The 18,084-nt window shown below is 35.0% G+C and overlaps 1 long non-coding RNA gene and 1 pseudogene across 2 annotated transcripts; one reads left to right on the top strand and one right to left on the bottom strand.

The window, feature by feature from the left end:
* Positions 1–568: 568 nt before the first annotated feature.
* Positions 569–12,684, bottom strand: LOC147388116 (uncharacterized). Its single transcript, XR_015171575.1, has 3 exons — positions 12,321–12,684; positions 11,193–11,323; positions 569–2,257 (listed from the first exon to the last, which is right to left on the bottom strand). It is a non-coding gene; the product is annotated as an uncharacterized LOC147388116 (long non-coding RNA).
* On the top strand, positions 4,292–10,603 carry LOC147388117 (14-3-3-like protein D; annotated as a pseudogene). The gene is made up of 7 exons (XR_015171440.1): positions 4,292–4,386; positions 6,359–6,446; positions 6,549–6,658; positions 6,887–7,035; positions 8,385–8,778; positions 9,095–9,581; positions 10,364–10,603. The product of XR_015171440.1 is annotated as a 14-3-3-like protein D (transcript).
* Positions 12,685–18,084: the final 5,400 nt, after the last annotated feature.

The raw sequence follows: 18,084 nt of genomic DNA, 5'->3' as shown, positions 1-18,084 counted from the left end.
CTTGACTTTGTGGGAAAACAATGAAGCCCTGCCTTACAGGGTAATGCCTTGACGTGGTTCACAGGCTGCTTTGTATGACCATAACTTCCTTCGAAGAGTTCTGCTTGGCATTCATCAAGCAATATATGTGAAAATAAGCTAAATTCGACGGCCCAAAACCGTCGAATTTTGAAAAATTCGACAGTCTCAACCGTCGAATTGGGTCATGTCGAAAAAAAATCGACGGCCTTAAGCCATAGAAATTATTTTCAATGGCCTAAAAATCGTCGAAAAAACTAGATTCGACGGCTGAAAACCGTCGAAAAAATAAATTCGACAGCTTTGAGCCGTCGAATCTAGTATTATAATCATAAAATTCGACAACTTTGAGCCGTCGAATTATAGGCTATTTCTTTCCTCAACCTATACCTGTTAAAAAAATCACATATCCACATCCATTCCACATCCACATCCACATTCACATTCACATTCACATCCCATCCACACCAATTAGTATTCAATCAATAGTATCAAAGAATAGTAACACCTTAAAAAAGAAAAAAAAAAACAAATAAACTATAACAACAACAAAACCTCTATTCATAATTTCATATATGCTCTACTAAGTGAGTCCACAAAATATATCTCACCACATGAAGATGGTAATGCTATGTCAGATACTTCAGACACCGATTAAATATTCCAACCCCTTAAAAAAAAAAAAAAAAACATTAAGTAGTCCAATTCTAAGAGAGACGAGAAACTATTGATCCAGGACCACAAAGAGAACCCACCCTTTCCATTGGATTTAAGGGGGACTTTCATGGTATCTTTGGCAGCAAAGCTTCAACCATCATCAATCCATGATACCCATTCTTAGCGCCTCCAATAGTGAACGTGAGGTTATAGATTTTGTTAGGAACTATTCTTAGAACTTGAGCAATGGCACTCTCCCTCCATGCAACAAGTTCAACTGCATCGTGTCCAAAGGGGACAGCAAAGTGCTTCGAGTCAATGTACTTCACTGCTTTTAGTGATTCGATGATCCAACCAGGAAGAGGGGATGTAAAATCTTCTTGTTTTGGAGGGAGAAGGACACCATTCGAGGAGTTCTTAAGTAGATGGGGACCCTTTTCGAAATCACCATTTTTAGCCAGATTAACTGCAAAAAAAGAAAAGAACATGACATTAAATATAGAGATTACATGGATTTTATGATGCAGAGCCGAAAACCCTGATCAAATTGTGGAGAATTAATAAAATCAGAAGGAGAACAAATGGAATTAAACATAGCTAATTCAGAACATCATATAATTGCAAAAAAGCAGATACAATGCATAAGAAACGAGTATTATAAGAGGTAATTGCATTGGGCATTAATTGAGTTCGGACAAGATACAACTAAATCTTTCTTAATCTGGACACAAACTCATAATTTCTCAATTCAGGTAAAATAAGATACACAAAACATCTGGCTCATCATTCTTCTTTTCACAATATTAATACCCTTTTGCAATACTAAGAAAACCAGTAAAACTTGAATGAGATCGGGGGCTGAGAGGGCTAATACATCTGGGTTTCAAGACCCCACCTTCACATTTAAGCCTACATAATAAAAATAAATTAAATTAAAAAAAAAAACAAATCCTTTCCATGTTTCCGAGTCCAGTCAGAAGCTTGAGTTGGGTTGTGGTTTTGGTCTTGTTTTCACCATATCCAGCTAAGGTTTAAAGTTTAGATTGTTTTTGTTTGCGAAGATCGTTTGGTATTTTGATTAAGTTATGTTTATTTGTGACAGCAAGTGAAATAATGGGGCTGACCATATAATCGAGATAATAGTTATGATGATCATGATATGTGGTCAACCCAGCTAGATTGATGAGATGTCAGTTAAGAACATGGTTTAAATCAGAATGAAGAAAAATGAGAAGGTGAGCTATGACATCAAGCTATGAGATGAACGTACATCAAGTATTCCTTTTACTCGCGCTTCCTCCAAGGCTTCACGACATGCGGTTTGGCCAACAGTCTCATCATTTTCCCATCCACCCTGACAACCGAATCACGAAAATAATATCACATTCAATACTCACCAACAAAGTAACAAGAAGATTTGAATATTACTGAATAAAATTATTAGAAAGGAAGCGGAATGAAACTTCCCTTTGGGAAGACAAGATCTTTACGATCCGGGGAAGAAATCATGAGGACTTCTAACCTATTCTTCAATTCAATAGTCTGATCATCAACATCTTTTATAAACCTGTAAGGAATACACCTGTGTATTGAATGAATAAATGGGTAAGGTACAATTCACTTGTATGCAAGCAAAAAGTTCTAAGGAACATGATTGAATGGAGTGCTTATGCATAGAAGCAACTCCATACATCCTCAAACAAGTTAGTGACTTGATCAAAACAACCCAAATTTTTTTGCAGGGGAAAGTTACAGCAAACATAACTATAAAAAACAAGTTGGCATAATAAATGCAAACCAAATTGCATTAGAAAGCATCAACTATATCTTCCCAATATAAACAAATGACAAATAAATATTGTCAATTACAAGCTACTACTATGAAAACATACTGTGACTTATCGAATTAGCATTCCTAAGGAAAAGCTCAATTGGGGACTCTTCATTAGTGGATGGACCTACAACCTTTGACCAACATTCTTCCCTACATCTAGAGCTACAGAATTGAGATTTATGGAAATTACCTCATTCCCTACATCAGCACAAATTACCTCATATTGTCAATTACGCTCGCATGCACGTGGTTTAAGAGGGATCACAATGTGGACCAAAACCATCCCTTGTAGACAACACATGGTAAATTTACCTATACAAATCCATCTTATAGACCAAGAATATCCTGAACTTGTGCGCACATGTTTTAAGAGAGGTCATGTGGCTCATTTACAAAGTTGTCATTTATCAAATCCATTAACATTCCTAGTTGGATTTAGAATGCAACTTGGAGTGAGTGAGTTGGAATGTTGTATTGATTCAGTCCAAACCAACCTAGGTTTATGTTATTCAATCTTGAGCATTTGACACTCTTTACATAAGTATTGAGGTCACTTCAACATTATTCAACAATCAGTTCTACTTTCAACCATACTTCTGCATATATATATATATATATATATAATTACAAAAGAAGAAAAGGGCAAAAAAAGCCCACTTATCCCTTACAGATACATAAGTATTGATTGATTCAACAGCAAGCTCAACTAACACCGGAACTAAAATAAGGATAACGGGTTCCTAATCTATTAGAGTATGACTTAATTTGTACCCATTGTTACTGCTAATTATCATTAAGTCCATAGAAGAGGTGGTAATGGAAGGCTGAAGCCACATGTAAATGAGCTACATATATAACTCTTCACTTGACTAATTAAGGCAAAAATAGAAAAGAAGAGCAAGAAAAGAGGTAAAAAAAAGAAAAAACGAAACAAAGATTGTGAAAAATCTGAATGTTGCTCAAATGCAAGTGCATAGTTGTTCACTACATAGCGAACAATTGTTCTCTATAAGGTGAACATGATAACTAAGTGGTATAGCAAATGTGAATTCTCTATATAGTGAAGAAACGTTCTCTATAACACTTAAGAAAATTTCAGAAACTTCCCTCCATTTGCCATGTGCAAAGCACATAGCAAATAGAGCCTAACAGAATTCTGTTAGTTTCAATTTTAGTCCTCCTTAGTCTTTAATTCACCCAATCCATCTTATCATATTAGTGTGGTGACCCCACACTAATTGGTTTAATTAGAACATAGTAGGGTTCAGAACAATGGTTTTATGGGGTGTTTGGCAATGGATGAAAGCTCAACCCAGATTAGAATAAAATCGAAATAGCTTAGAACTTGACTCCATAGTTCAGCTGAAGGTGCCAACTTGCTAAGTTGGTTAAATTCTGTGTGTGGCTACCACGACAAAGGTTCAAAACCCACCTTTCACCCACTACTTACTAACTTGTATCTCACTTGCCAAGCAAAGGAAAGAAAATTATGCAAGGATCCAAACATACTCATATGGTGGCCTTGCGAGATCCAATCCGATGTCACATGTCACTATGACATAATCCTATAGCTCCTTGTCTTAGAAAGCCATTTTCCTTTGCCCCAATGTGCCATGTGTTACCCTAGGCTAAATTCTTGTTTGGAGGCATCGTATGCCCTTACCAGGGGACCCCATAGTTGTGCCATTAGCATTATGGTGTCATGTGACTGCAGGTAAAAGGTCACATGCCTTGGAGATCAAAGGAATATATTATTTTTACCACATGAACGAATATTTCAGAATGAGTTTGGAGTCTGCAAGGCGAGTTTTTGCTCTCAAAGATGACCAATACACCTCAAGAGGAAGGTGCCCTCCCATGGATTGCCTTAAAAGCAAGTATTGACATGATGTCAAAGTCATATGGAGGCCGTAATGCTAATCAAATAACCAATAATCTTTGACAAATGTTTGTTCTAGTCTTCTAGAATGTCAATGAGGTGAGCTAACTAAAATGCTTATATGGGTTAAATTGTTCTGACTTTTGGATGATGTTGTTAAGTTCTGCATCTCAATTTCTGTTTCCATAATTGAGTGCTATATGTGAAGTATCTATAAGAATTTCTAAATGTAGTTTTATCTCTTTTTTATTTTTTTATTTTTATAATTAGAGCATTGATGCCTGCATAAGGAATAACAAGGAGAAACCTTCCACTAGATCTGTGAGAAAGTTTTTTCTTTTTTCCTTAAAAAGAAAATTATACTTGTAATTTGCAAGTCACTAAAGTAGTAAAAATTTATATTTGGAATTTATAAGCATTACAAAAAAATTGTCAAATAGGAACAAACGTCTAAAACGGTATTAAGCCGTTTTTATTTTAAAACGGTATTAAACCGTTTTACTTTATAAAACCATTTTATTAGTAGTTTAAACGCCCCAATCACCGTTTCATTTTATTGGAACGAACATCTCTCACAGTCTCACTCTCTCTCTCTCTGTTATGTACCCACTTAAATCAGATCACAAAAATAATAAAAAAGAAGAAAAAGAATGAGATTGATCTCGTTCGAGGGAGATCGGACCTCCTAGGCCACCAATTCGAGACGGTGAATCTCTAAAATCCAATAGGATCTTAATAATAATTTCTCTGCATATTCTTCATTAATCTAATAATGAATTTAAATACAAAGAATTACTACATTAACTACCCACTTATCCAAACTACCCACTCTTCTATTCATTCAAGTAACTACCCCCATAACCATAACTCCATAACTCCATAATTCCTACACAATTCGTAACTACCCTTACCCATTACCTAAGACTCCTTAACTAATTGAAACAATTAAAATAAAATACATCAAGATGCATCAAATCTTGGTACAAGATAATAAATTTCTAGCCACATAACACTCTCACACCCGCTCCCTCGATCGAGCGCTCATCTCTCTCTCTCTCTCGATCTCCCAGTCGCTCTGTCAGATCTCATCTCTCTCTCTCTCTCAGTCGCTCCCTCGAACGACCTCTCAATCTCTTCCCTCTTTAATTCGTTGGCTTCATATCTCTCTCTCTCTCACACACACACACAGTCGGAGAACTCGAAAACCCCCAAAATCTGAAACTTCTCTCTCTCTCTATCAGTCGGAGAAGAACTCCCCCAAAATCTGAAACATCTCTTTCGATCTCTCTTTAACAACATTTGGGATTATTCAAATTGAAAGGTATGTAATTCTATTATTCGATCTGAATTTTAATTTAATTTTAAAGTCAGGTATATTTATTTTAATTCAGATTCTTCTTGGATCTGAATTTTATTTTAATTTTTGAAGAATTTCTTTATGTGTGGTTGGTACAATTCTATAGAGGACTTAGTATAGATCATAATCCATGATCCAACATTTTGGAGACAACTTAGACGAGTGATCTCTGACTTTTGAGGCATCCGAGCGAGATTTCTATTATGAATCAGCCATCCTAATGACTGGTCCAAAACACGAGTCATCATTTGTTTATAGGTTAGATGTCCTGTTAGTATGACTTGTAAATTCAATCATTTACTTCCTCATATTTATTTGGAGTACCTCGACTTAATTTCAATTTGTTTCAGAATGTGAACAACATTTCAATGCTATAAATGTTGGATTTGTTATAAGCTTGTATTATGAGTAGATACACGCATATCCAAATGATACCTCTTTGGCTCTTTCAGATCTCCCCTACCTCGAACATGAGTTTCCCATTTCGATTTCTCTCCTATAACACCGACAAATATATAAATCCAAAACCTGATATATGAAAATTGCCCTAGTTTGATTTTCTATCATAACAAGTATTTTTCAGGCTAATTTCAATCTTGGTTCTCTTGTCTAGGAAGGGGAACTATTTTTGATATTTGGCCGAATATAAACCAGGGAATGAACGTAAAGAAGTGGCAGATCAGTCACTCAAGGCCTATGAGGTCTCTTATATATATATATATATATATTTTACGTTCTTTGTAATTTTTCGAACTTTACAAGTGGAAATGAGAGTGGTTATGGAGTTGTTTGTGGTGATGTAGGCTGCCACTAGCACTGCTTCAACAGATCTCCCACCAACTCACCCAATTAGACTTGGTTTAGCCCTCAACTTCTCTGTTTTTTACTATGAGATATTGAACTCATCCAAAAGGTTTGCAAGTTTCTCTATGTTTTCCTTTGTGTATTTAATTTGGATTTCTATTTTTAAAACTTTTGCTTTTGCCTTCATTTCTATTTTTTAGTTCAAATTTAAAATAATAATAATAGTAATAATAATAATAATAATAATAATAATTGAACTCTATTAAATTTCTTACTTTTAATCAATAATGATTACCCGTTAGATCATCTTATCACTTCAAGGTTTCTTATAATGCAGGGCATGCCACCTTGCCAAACAAGCATTTATCGAGGCTATTGCAGAACTCGATGCCCTCAACGAAGAATCTTACAAGGACAACACCATTATAATGCAGCTTCTTAGGGACAATCTCACACTTTGGACTTCAGATTTGCCCGATGAGGGAGGTAAAGAAGAACAAGTCTTCTTTGTTCTTCATTTTTTTGGCAACCATCTTACATCGTCTTTTATGATCAATAAGTTACATTTTTTTTTTCTCGTTTCAAGTCATCTCACATGAGCTTCTTTTTCTTCTTTTGCGACCTTAATTTTGTTTATGAGCTTTTCTTATGCTTTGAAGAATAAAATTGACTTCTACGATGTTTATAATGGTTGGTTTTACTACTTATAGAGTGAATATCTCTAAGATCTTTTTCACCACATCTGAATGATTAGAATATCATATACATATACCAGTAATTAAGATGGCAGATTCATTATAATTGTGGAGATTGAAAATAGAATGTTTACTATTGCCTATGAATTTAGATCCAATTGTTGCTCCAATGATTCTCTGAATCTGACTCAGGTTCAGATTGAGGTAGAAGACCAAAAATGTTGAAGGTTCCAAAAAGAGTGAGTAGAAGACCAAAAAGGACAAGAATTGAGATAGTGAGAGGCGATATGAATGCACTTGAAATAACAAAAGACATGGCTTTAAACATAATTAAATGGGGAAGCAGGACTTGTTCAGCCGACTCCAAATTTGGGGATTAGGCTATGATGATGATGAAATTTATTATGGTAAGAAGTCTTCTTTAAAATCCCATCGTAATAAATGCTCCACTCTTACATCCTCCACGTCTCATCTATTGTCCTTTTGGTATTACATCCAATTTTTTAGGAAGCTTGGTAACGCTACCCTACTCCAAATCTACTTTGCATGCCATGTGGCACACTATTTTGATAATCACATGAGAAAAAACTATTCATTTGAAACGAGTGTCAATCTGTTGAAAATTCTATCGAAACCTCATCCATCTGAAGTAATAGCATTCCTGTGGAAATGACTAGTTAGGCACATTTACATGGAATATTTCGAGTTTTGTTCACATGCAAAGCACCTGCCTCTATGCCAGTTATTAGGTAAGCTTTGGTAAAAGCTGAAATATATTAGGATTCTGATGTCAGTTTGATTAGGATTGGGAAATTTATAAACCAGTTATTTTTTAGAGTTGAATTTGATGAAACATAATTTGATTATTTTTCTTTAAAGTGATGTCCAAAACTGAAAACTGAAGCAATATTAACTTCAATACTTGGGACTTCGTGGGTAAGTTCATTTCAACTATTCTATGGTGTCTGGAAATGACGTAACTGTAGTGGGGGCTTGATCTCTGAATGCTTAAAAAATAGAAATAAGCATGTTAGGAACTTTAGCATGAAAAATAAAAAAAGGCATTGTTGTTAAATTTTTCTCATACATCAAAGAAATATGGTTTCTCCATAATGAAAATAATGTCACTTGAACTGGCAGGAGAACAATCCAAAGTTGATAATCTTGAAGCATAGGAAAGGAATCACCACAATTGAGAGGGTTGGTTCATGGATGGAGGGTATGTGAGGAGAACTTACTACTGGTACATAGATTTGTGTGATTGTTGCTTGTATTTATTAGTGTTGGGAGAATCTTAAAACTCTTTTATGTCCATATTTACTGTTTGAGGGTCATCACCATATTGTGATACTAGTAGTGTGACATTATAGAGAGCTTATAATGAATTTGTTTCTTGACATACATGATATATTTTCATAATTTAGATGACTAATGAACCAAGTTGGGATACATTGTGAGGCTAGCCCTGCCAGGGCCAGAGGAAAAAGGTATTGTGAGTTAAACCACTCCCATCGCAACCAACGATGTCAGCAAGGTACTAATCTACTCTGATATTTTTTCAGCAATGCCAACCTATGCATAATCAATATTTCTGAATTTTAAATTTGTTTCACTAAATGGTACCCTTTCTCACCGGTTAGTTGCCAACCTACTAACCACTCTTCTTGTATGTACATGATTTCTTATAGTTCAAGATCATCAATCCATATTTCTAATGTCTGCAATGTGATAAAGTTGCATTAGTATAAACATCTTAATAGTTCATGATTTTTTTTTTTTTTTTTGAAATTCTGCTACTCATTTTAGACTCACAAAGTGTAGAATTCAAATGAAATTTGGTATTTGTGCAGGTAAAGTCTCCATGGAAAGCAGTTAATGTACCGGTTGTTACGCAGAGATCCCAAAAATAGATTGGGCTAACGTGAAGGAGCAAATGAAGTTAAGCAGCACCCATTCTTCCGTGGTATCAATTGGGCTCTAGTCCGTTGCGTGGTTAGAATCATAAACCTTATCACATTGAGTTGAAACAACTGTCAATATAAGCATATTAATTTGCATTATTGATTTTTTTTATGAACCAATATGATTTGGCTTAAAGAAAACAATATCAAAAGGGATTCAAGAGAAGTCTTTTTTTCATGTTGATGCATGCTGCATTATTCTCCTCTTACTTTTGTTTTTTTGTGTGTATTATTGTATTAGATTTTAGGTGCTGATATTTGCATATTTATCCAGAACCCACCTCAACTTGAGGTTCCTAGCTTTGCTGATGCTAAAAATGAAGCTAAAGTTGTAAATCCTGAACTTTTGGATTTACAAACAAATGTGTTCTAAGGGGTCTCTCTCTCTCTCTCTCTCTATATATATATATATATATGTAGAGAATAATGATGAATGCATGCGTTCTTAGTACGCGGCTGACGTGGCAAGGGCACAAAACTGCACATTTTTTCATGTATATCCCAATGAAAATGATCTATGGTTTTGTGCGCTTGTCACGTAAGCCATGTACCTAACTGCGTAGATTTCCTCGGGATACACAATTGTACATCTTCATAAGTACTTACATTTGTGTATCCCGAGTTTATTTAAAAATTGTACAAACTAAAAATTGTAAAAGTAGTTTATTTAAAAATTATATATAGGATAATGATGAATTGCTTGTACAAACTAAAAATTGTACTTGTGGTAATAATCGAGTGAGTGGTGTAGAAGTATCACAGTTGTGCTCTGCAATGCTAAACCATAAACAGTTCTTGTAGTTGATGACTTGTAAATCAATCTATATTCTAGAATACCCACGCACACACATATGCAACATCATTATACGTTGCAGTCATTTATGAAGTGCAATTTTTTGAACTAGAAGATTTCTTAGGTTTGACATATCTAATGATTGTCTGCTCCTGCAAGAATGTGTCCTCACTTGGTAATGTCGAAAAAATGATCACATCAATTAAAATTTGATTTTTTGTTGTCAACATGGACTCTGGATTCTTTATCTTAGGTACTTTTATTTGTATTCAATTTATTTATGTTTCTAATTGGACTGTCTTTGGAGCTAAATAGTGAACATGAAGATTTCTCACCTTATAGTCCTTGGTTCTTTGGTTAATCAGGAGCACTTGCTTCAAACACTCTTTTGAAGGTGCGGAAGCTCATCGTAAGAGTATGCAATGTGGTCCTAAAGAAGATAGGGAGTGATGGCATTGCTTCCTTGTAAGCACTTGTGCTTGTGTAACGATTATGAATGGTTTATCGATGCATTGTAATTTTGGATTTTTAAATTATGATTCATTGGAACTATTTTTTTGTATAAATTAATGTGATAGAAAACCTCGATGTTTTCTATTTGGGTCTATTTTGACCGTGGGTAATAAGTAAGTAGAAAAAAAATTAATAATAATAATTTAATTTTAGATATCGGTTTATAACTGATGTTTAAAGTCTCAGACGTAGGACATCAGTTCTATAAAATCCGATGGCTCAAATCTTTTTGGGTTACTGTGTGCTGTTTCATAAGAAACGCAGATTTGGAACGGTTTTGAACCGTTCCAGATTCAGATATCTGGAACCGTTTTTAACCGTTCCAAATCCTGAAATATAGAACGCTTCCAGCCGTTTTAACTCATTAACAACTCCTCGATTAAAGACGTTCTGCAGACCGTTTCAGACTGACTTAGGAACGGTTATAAACTGTTCCTAATTGCCATATTTGTTGTAGTGAATGCATTTAAGCAGTTTTACAAATTATGATACAAATTAATATACAACACTCAATTATGGAAAGAATTTAACAATTTCTTTTACAGTAATGCTGCTGGTAGAGTACCTTTGAGGCTAGCCAACGATACCTTAAAATATAAATACAAAGAGAAGTAAACTCCACAAGAAAGAAAAGCCTTAGAATGAAGGGGCAGGCATAAGGTAATTAATAGCTACAGAAACCTCATAAGTTACTGTTCCACCAGACATTGCTGCTTGACGGAGTGTTACATTGGATATAGCACCATTTGCCGAAAGAATGCAAACAACCCATGGACCATGATGAGAAAATGACATTATTTTGAGGATACATTCTGAAATGTAAACACCCAAAAATAAAAAAAACAAGTTAGTGACTTAATCAAAATCAACCCAATTTTTTTTTTGTAGGGAAAAGCTACAGCATACATAACTATAAAAAACAAGTTGGCATGATAAATGCAAACCAAATTGCATTAGAAAGCATAAAAAAAATGACAAATACAAGGAGCTAGGGAAAGCAACATCACAAAACTAATTTTATTATAGTTTTAGGCTCCAATTGGATTGTTCACATAATTATCAAAAATCAAGAAATTAAAAAAAAATGCAGCATTTTGATCATCATGAGATCACTACAATCTTAATGAGAGAGAGAGAGGATAAACCTTGGAATAGGAACCAAGGTCGTACATCTTGCTCAATTAGAAGCCACAGATGTTTTGTACAAGGTAAATCTGAGATTGCAACAAAACAAGTTAAAATATACCAAGTTATGCACATTTTATATCAAAGGTAAGGAAACCATAGAGCGCAAAAAGAATGTCAAAGCTAATAAAAAGTGAGAAATAATCATATCATGTAGCAGTAGAGGGTGTTTTTTTAGTAAGTATTTTATATAAATTTAAATATGAAAAAAGAAAGGTAAAGCTAAAAATTAATTCTCAAAAAATACATATTTAGTCAATAGCTTAGTGGTATAGCATTTGACTACAGAACAAGGGATCACCTGTTTGAATCCAACTGAACCAAAATATATTGCAATTGACCTATAAGAACAATACTGAGTGGTTTTTAACTGAATGTTACATAACTCTATTTCCAAACAGTAACAAAGTGAATGTCTAAAAGAGGAAAGCCACATTATCCTTTAAGTAAATCTGTAAACGAATAGATTAGTCACATTAGAGGATAGACAAATCTTATAAAATGGAGAGAATTTAATAATTTCTACAGCAAATGTTGAAAAAAAAATTAAACAAAATCAATTGAACTGTTAAAAAAAAACCCTAAAAACAAGGGAAGATCAGTTGAACATGAAACAATACTTACTGGAACTAAACCAATCAAATGGCTATCTCAATTTGAGCTTCGAAAATAGTTGGCAGAGAAGAGAAGTTCTTCGATTTGAGCTTCAGTTCTTGGAAGGCGCAGATGACGACCAGGTCGAGAGGATTTGAGCTTGAGTTGAAGAAGACAATCAGCAATTTTATTAATTGATCGATCGAATAGGTGAATGAGAGATCAAATACAGAGAGAAGAGAGATCGAGAGGATTTGGACTTAAGATTTTTGATTTGAGCTTAAGTCGAAGAAGACGATCAACAATTTTGATCGAATAGGTGAGAGAGAGAGAGAGAGAGATCAAACACAGAGAGAGGAGAGATCGAGAGAGACTTACAGAGTGATCGAGAGAGACTTACGACAGAGTGATCGAGAGATTGAGAGAGCTTACAGATTGATCGAGAGAGAGAGTTACAGAGATCGAACGATCGAGAAAGCTTCTAGATTGATCGAGAAATCAAAATAGATTTACAGATAGTGGAGAGAGGAGAGACTTACAGAGAGAGAGTAGATGAAAAATAGAATAAGAGAGGGAGTCCGTTAACACGATGGGTCCGGCAAAACAGTGGACAAAATTCGGTGGGCTAAGCCTGTCGAATTGCTTTATGGGCTTAAAGATGGACTTTGGACCGATGAAATATAAATGACAGGTTCGGGCAGCCGAATTTAACGCTACAATGATGCCGGATTATTACTATTTTGATGCAGTGATATTGGCAACAAGAAGTTGGGTGAAGATGTTGACACTTCACTCAGCATGAGAATGAAACTGGGGGAAAGTCTCAGAGATTTCACTAAGAGGTTCAGACAGGAGGTTATGTTAGTGGAGAATTGTAAGAAAAAACCTTTGACTTTGACAGAGCTGGCAAAGAAGGCTAAAAAATACATCAGAATAAAAGACGACCCTTACAAGGTAGCTAGCAAGAATAAGGTCGTCTATATGATAACAAAAATCGAGAGGCAACAACAATTGAAGAAGAAGAAAACATAAGAGCAACCGAGCATAAAATAAGACTAAAAGAGGAAGAACACGTACTTCTCGATCCCTCCAAGTGAGATCTTACCACCATCCAAAATGAACCATACTTTTAGTAGCCGAGAGCATTACCCAGAGCGTGGATTAAGGCTGATGAGGAGTAATGCGAATATCAAGGTTCGGGCTTGCAAGACGAAAAAATGCCAAACACTTAGAGGTTTCTTTCAAAGGTTGGCTAATCAAGGCCTCCTTGGAGATTTTAGAGGAAAAAAAACCTGATCAAAGACTTGAGAAACCGTTTAGGGAAGAGCAGCGTTGAGAATCATAACAAGAAGGCGAGCAGGATAGAAGGACATCAGTTGTCCACGTCATGGTCATGCAATACGAGAAGAAGAAGAATACTGTTGACAGAAGGGTAAAGACGCCCGTGACAGAACATATGGAGCATGTCTGCTCTACTCGGAGTGGATTAACAGACATAAATTATGTGGAAAGTGAACTGACAATGACTTTTACTAAAAATGATCTATAAGGGTTAGTCTACCCATACAATGATGCACTCATAGTTACTCTCCAAGTCGACACATTTACATTGAAGAAAATACTGATTGATAGTGGGAGCTCAATGGACATTTTGTACTCATTTGCCTTTAAAAAGACAGGTCTAACTGAGAGTATGCTCAACCCTACTAGGGCACCTCTGGTAAAATTAGATGGGACATCAAAATATCCTTGGGGGCAAATAGTTTGCCAATTCAGGTGGGATTAGTGACATTGATTGTAAGGCTCAAAGTGGTGAATGCACCCTCTCCTTACAATGAAATCCTGGGAAGGTCGTGGACTCATGAGATTCCCAACCCTTCAAGGCATGTGGCACATCTAAGGTAACCAGATGCTTAAGAAGATTTGTATCGTATAGGAGGAGGATCTACCCTACCTGGAGGATACCCAATAATAATTACAATGGGGGTTTTCTGAAGACAGTAGCCTATAGCTTAGACAATGTCCAGATGGTGAATATTGGGAATGAGAGGTAGATAGAAATTGGACCCAAGCTGGGACCACAAGAGAAATAAGAGTTGTTGGCATGCTTAAGGAGGAATAAAGATGTCTTTGCATGGTCATTAAAAGACATGTTTGGGATCAGCCTAGATGTGATCAACCATCAATTGAATGTGTCAAACTAGATGAAACTAGTCAAGCCGAAGCTGAGGAGACTAATACCATAGCTCAAAGGAGTAGTGGTTGATCAAAACAAGGTTCATCACGGAAGTTCTACTCCCTGATTGGATAACAAATATTATAACAGTTTTGAAGAAAAACGAAAAGGTTAAGGTCTGTATAGATTTTACAAATCTAAACAAAGGCTGCCAGAAAATAACTTATCAGTAGAGCACGAGAGGCTATCCTTTACTAATGGCTACTCAAGTTGTAGACACCCAAATTTGACCGGGCCCTCGACGCAAAATGCCCAAAAAGATAATAAAAAACGAATTGAACCCTCAAAGCCCATACTTCCAAAAGCCCTCTATTTCTTTCAATTAATGGCCTAAGGCTTCCCACGTGGCCCATGGACCCCAATTCCTCACTACCCTTCTAAATTCTTCAACTCAATCCAACATAAGTCCAAACCCATTTTTATTCTACCCATTACCTAAGCCCATTCAACTCAACCCAAACCTATTCTTATTCAACCCCTCACCTAAGTCCACTCAACATAAGTCCAAAGCCATTCTTATTCTACTCATTCCCAAGCCCATTCAACTCAAATCCATTCATATTCAACTCACAACCTAAGCCCAATCCAAACTTATACCTACCCAACACTCTACTCAAGCCCAATTCTCAACCTAACCGGACATCACAACCAATCACCACAATCATCAAGGTGGGACACATGTCACCACCCCAACTCACCTCCCTCATCCCCAATCTATCCCATCACCTTTTCTCTAAACATCATCTACCCACACTCCTAACCTATACCTACCTCTAATCTACCCACATCAACCCATCACCTTTTCTCTAAAAAAATCTAATCTACCCACACCCCTAACCTATACCTCCCCCTAATCTACCCTCATCATTCCTTAAAAAACCCACATCTACAATCTAAACCTACACCCCTCCTCTCAAATCAAATACTCATACTTTCCCATCAATTCATCCCAACCCTTCATTTCTACCCATTTTAACATATGACATCATCTCCCACACCCTCCCAAAATATCATCAACCACCCTCTTACACCCCCCATTCTCTCAAATCCAAACACTACTCCCTGTAGACACCCTATTTTTGCACTCGCCTGATTAATCAACTCGTCAACTCGATCGCAACGGTTACCAATGATGGATGTTTATTCCAATGCTTTATTTTGTTACCAGATATGTTTCAGAAATCCGGATGAGGTATTTCGGACTGACAAAACTTTAGAAACCACGCTACGTTAGAAAAATACGATCCCAGAAACATAGAAATCATTATCTTGCAAACCAGAAAGAAGCTTCACGATAAAAATCACTAAAAATGATCAAATTACCAAAATACCCCAAACATCAACACAACCCTAGAACCTACGTTACACTTAGGAAAACTCATTCAAACACATAAAATAACAAATCGAAATCAAATAAACTACTTCGTCAATTTTTACAAAATTTGATAAAATTACGAAAATGCCCCTCATAAAGTTCACGACCATTTCATACAAAAACTTCATAAATGAAAAAAACCAACATTCCCATTGAATTCCTTATGAAAAACTAATTCCAAAACATCCTGGAACATTGAAAAATGACTTAAAACGTAAAAAATCCTCTCCGAGGGTACAACGATAATTTCATAATTTTAATAATTAAAATTTTTGAAATTAATAAATAAACCATTAAATAATGTAAGGTGAAACATTAATAAAGTTAATTTAAAAATTTTAATCAAAAAATTGACCAATCAGACTTTCAGGCAAAATTATTGATGGTTGCCAAGATATTTATTCAAGGACCCCTCCATCTGGAGGCTCAAAGAATTAAAGATATAATAAAAGGGGGGTTCCCCAAAAATTAAAGTCAATCAAGTAAGACTAAAGTCAATCTTAAAGTCAATTAAGTAAGACTAAAGTCAAGATATTAAAAGCCAACCAAGAAAGACTAAAGTCAAAGTATTAAAGTCAATCTCATAAGACTAAAGTCAAAATCCTAAATCAAAACCCTAACTAATCAAGTCAATCTCATAAGACTAAGGTCAAAATCCTAAATCAAAACCCTAATCTAAACTAATCAAGTCAATCTCATAAGACTAAAGTCAAAACCCTAAATTAAAACCCTAAAGACTAAGGTGCTGTTTGTTAAACTGAAAAAAATAAGTGCTGAATAGCATTAAGCGCTGAAACTTATAAGCGCTGAATTTAAGTGCTAAAAAAGTTGTTTGTTTAGATGCTGAATCATGTTTGTTACACATTGCTGAAACTGATAAATTGTCTTTGTTACCCTTACAATCATATTATACATTGTTTGCATGTTTTAAATGCTTATTTATTATCAAACACAATAAAATATATTATTTCTTATAAAATTAAAATACAATTTATTTTTAAATAATAAATAATACTCAAATCTTCAATTTATAAATAATAATTTCTATTTATAAAAGCCCACAAATTTCAAATTAAAAATAATAATGTCATACAAGTCACCAAAATTTGAAATCAACTTTAAAAAGAACTTAATTTTTTATGAATAATTTTCGATGGAAATGAAGGATGTGTAATTATAAAAGCACCCTATGAATTAATAAGGGCAACCCACACTATAGCCATTTTTTATTTTGTTTTATATGGATTAAAATTTTTGGAATGACCAAATTTTTAGTGAGGATAATTTATATGGTCTAGAGATCATCCTCACCAAAAATCAGTTTATTTTGAAACTTCTAACTCGTTAAAAATAGTTTTCAAAAAAAAAAATGGACAATTTACGGTTCTTGAACTTGTTTTGATAGGGTTAAAAGTTTCAAGATGTGCTATTTTTTGTGAGAATGATCTCCTCATTGTAGAGATCATCGTCACCAAAAATCAACTCATTCCAAAATTTTTAACCCATATAAGACAAAATAATTTAGCTATGGTGTGGGTTTATTAATTTGTGGGGTGTCTATATACTTATCCATGGGATATAAGAGGTAATATCCTTTTAAGAATAAGGGCATAGTTGTCCATGCTCAAAAAAACAAAGGGCATACTTGTCCGTGTTGAAAAAGCGAAGTGCTTACCGTTTCAGCACTTTTTTTCAGCATCAAAATAGTGCTGAATTTTTTTCACTTATTTTCAGCAATAAGCACGAGTAAACAAACGCGTTATTTTGACAAAAGTGCTGAATTTAATTTTTTTCAGCAATAAGCACTGAAAAATAGCGCAAACAAACACCACCTAAGTTAATCTCATAAGACCAAAGTCTAAACCATAATTGAAAACCTAAAAGAAACCCTAATTCTCCTAAAAAACTTTATAAATAGGAGCCTCCACACCCTATTTTCGTATCAAAGAAAAAACCCTAGAAAAAGTAGGTGAAGAAGCCTCCACAACCTTTCCAAAACCCTAATTTTGGAGTCCTATCTCCTTACCTAACACCCCTACTTCGATTTTAGCTTGAAAAATACCTAGAAACCTTTTAAAAACACCCCAAAATCCACAAAAAATTCGAAGCACCCAGATCCAAGAAGGAGATACCTTGCCTCGGAGATCAGAAATCAAATCCGGAGACAGAACGAAGTAAGGAGT

Source organism: Akebia trifoliata, chromosome 13, assembly GCF_017979445.1.
Source record: "Akebia trifoliata isolate Shusen 1 chromosome 13, ASM1797944v1, whole genome shotgun sequence".
NCBI classification, from domain to species: domain Eukaryota; kingdom Viridiplantae; phylum Streptophyta; class Magnoliopsida; order Ranunculales; family Lardizabalaceae; genus Akebia; species Akebia trifoliata.
The sequence above is the reverse complement of the archived record's forward strand: the minus strand, read 5'-3'. Positions and strand labels throughout refer to the sequence as shown.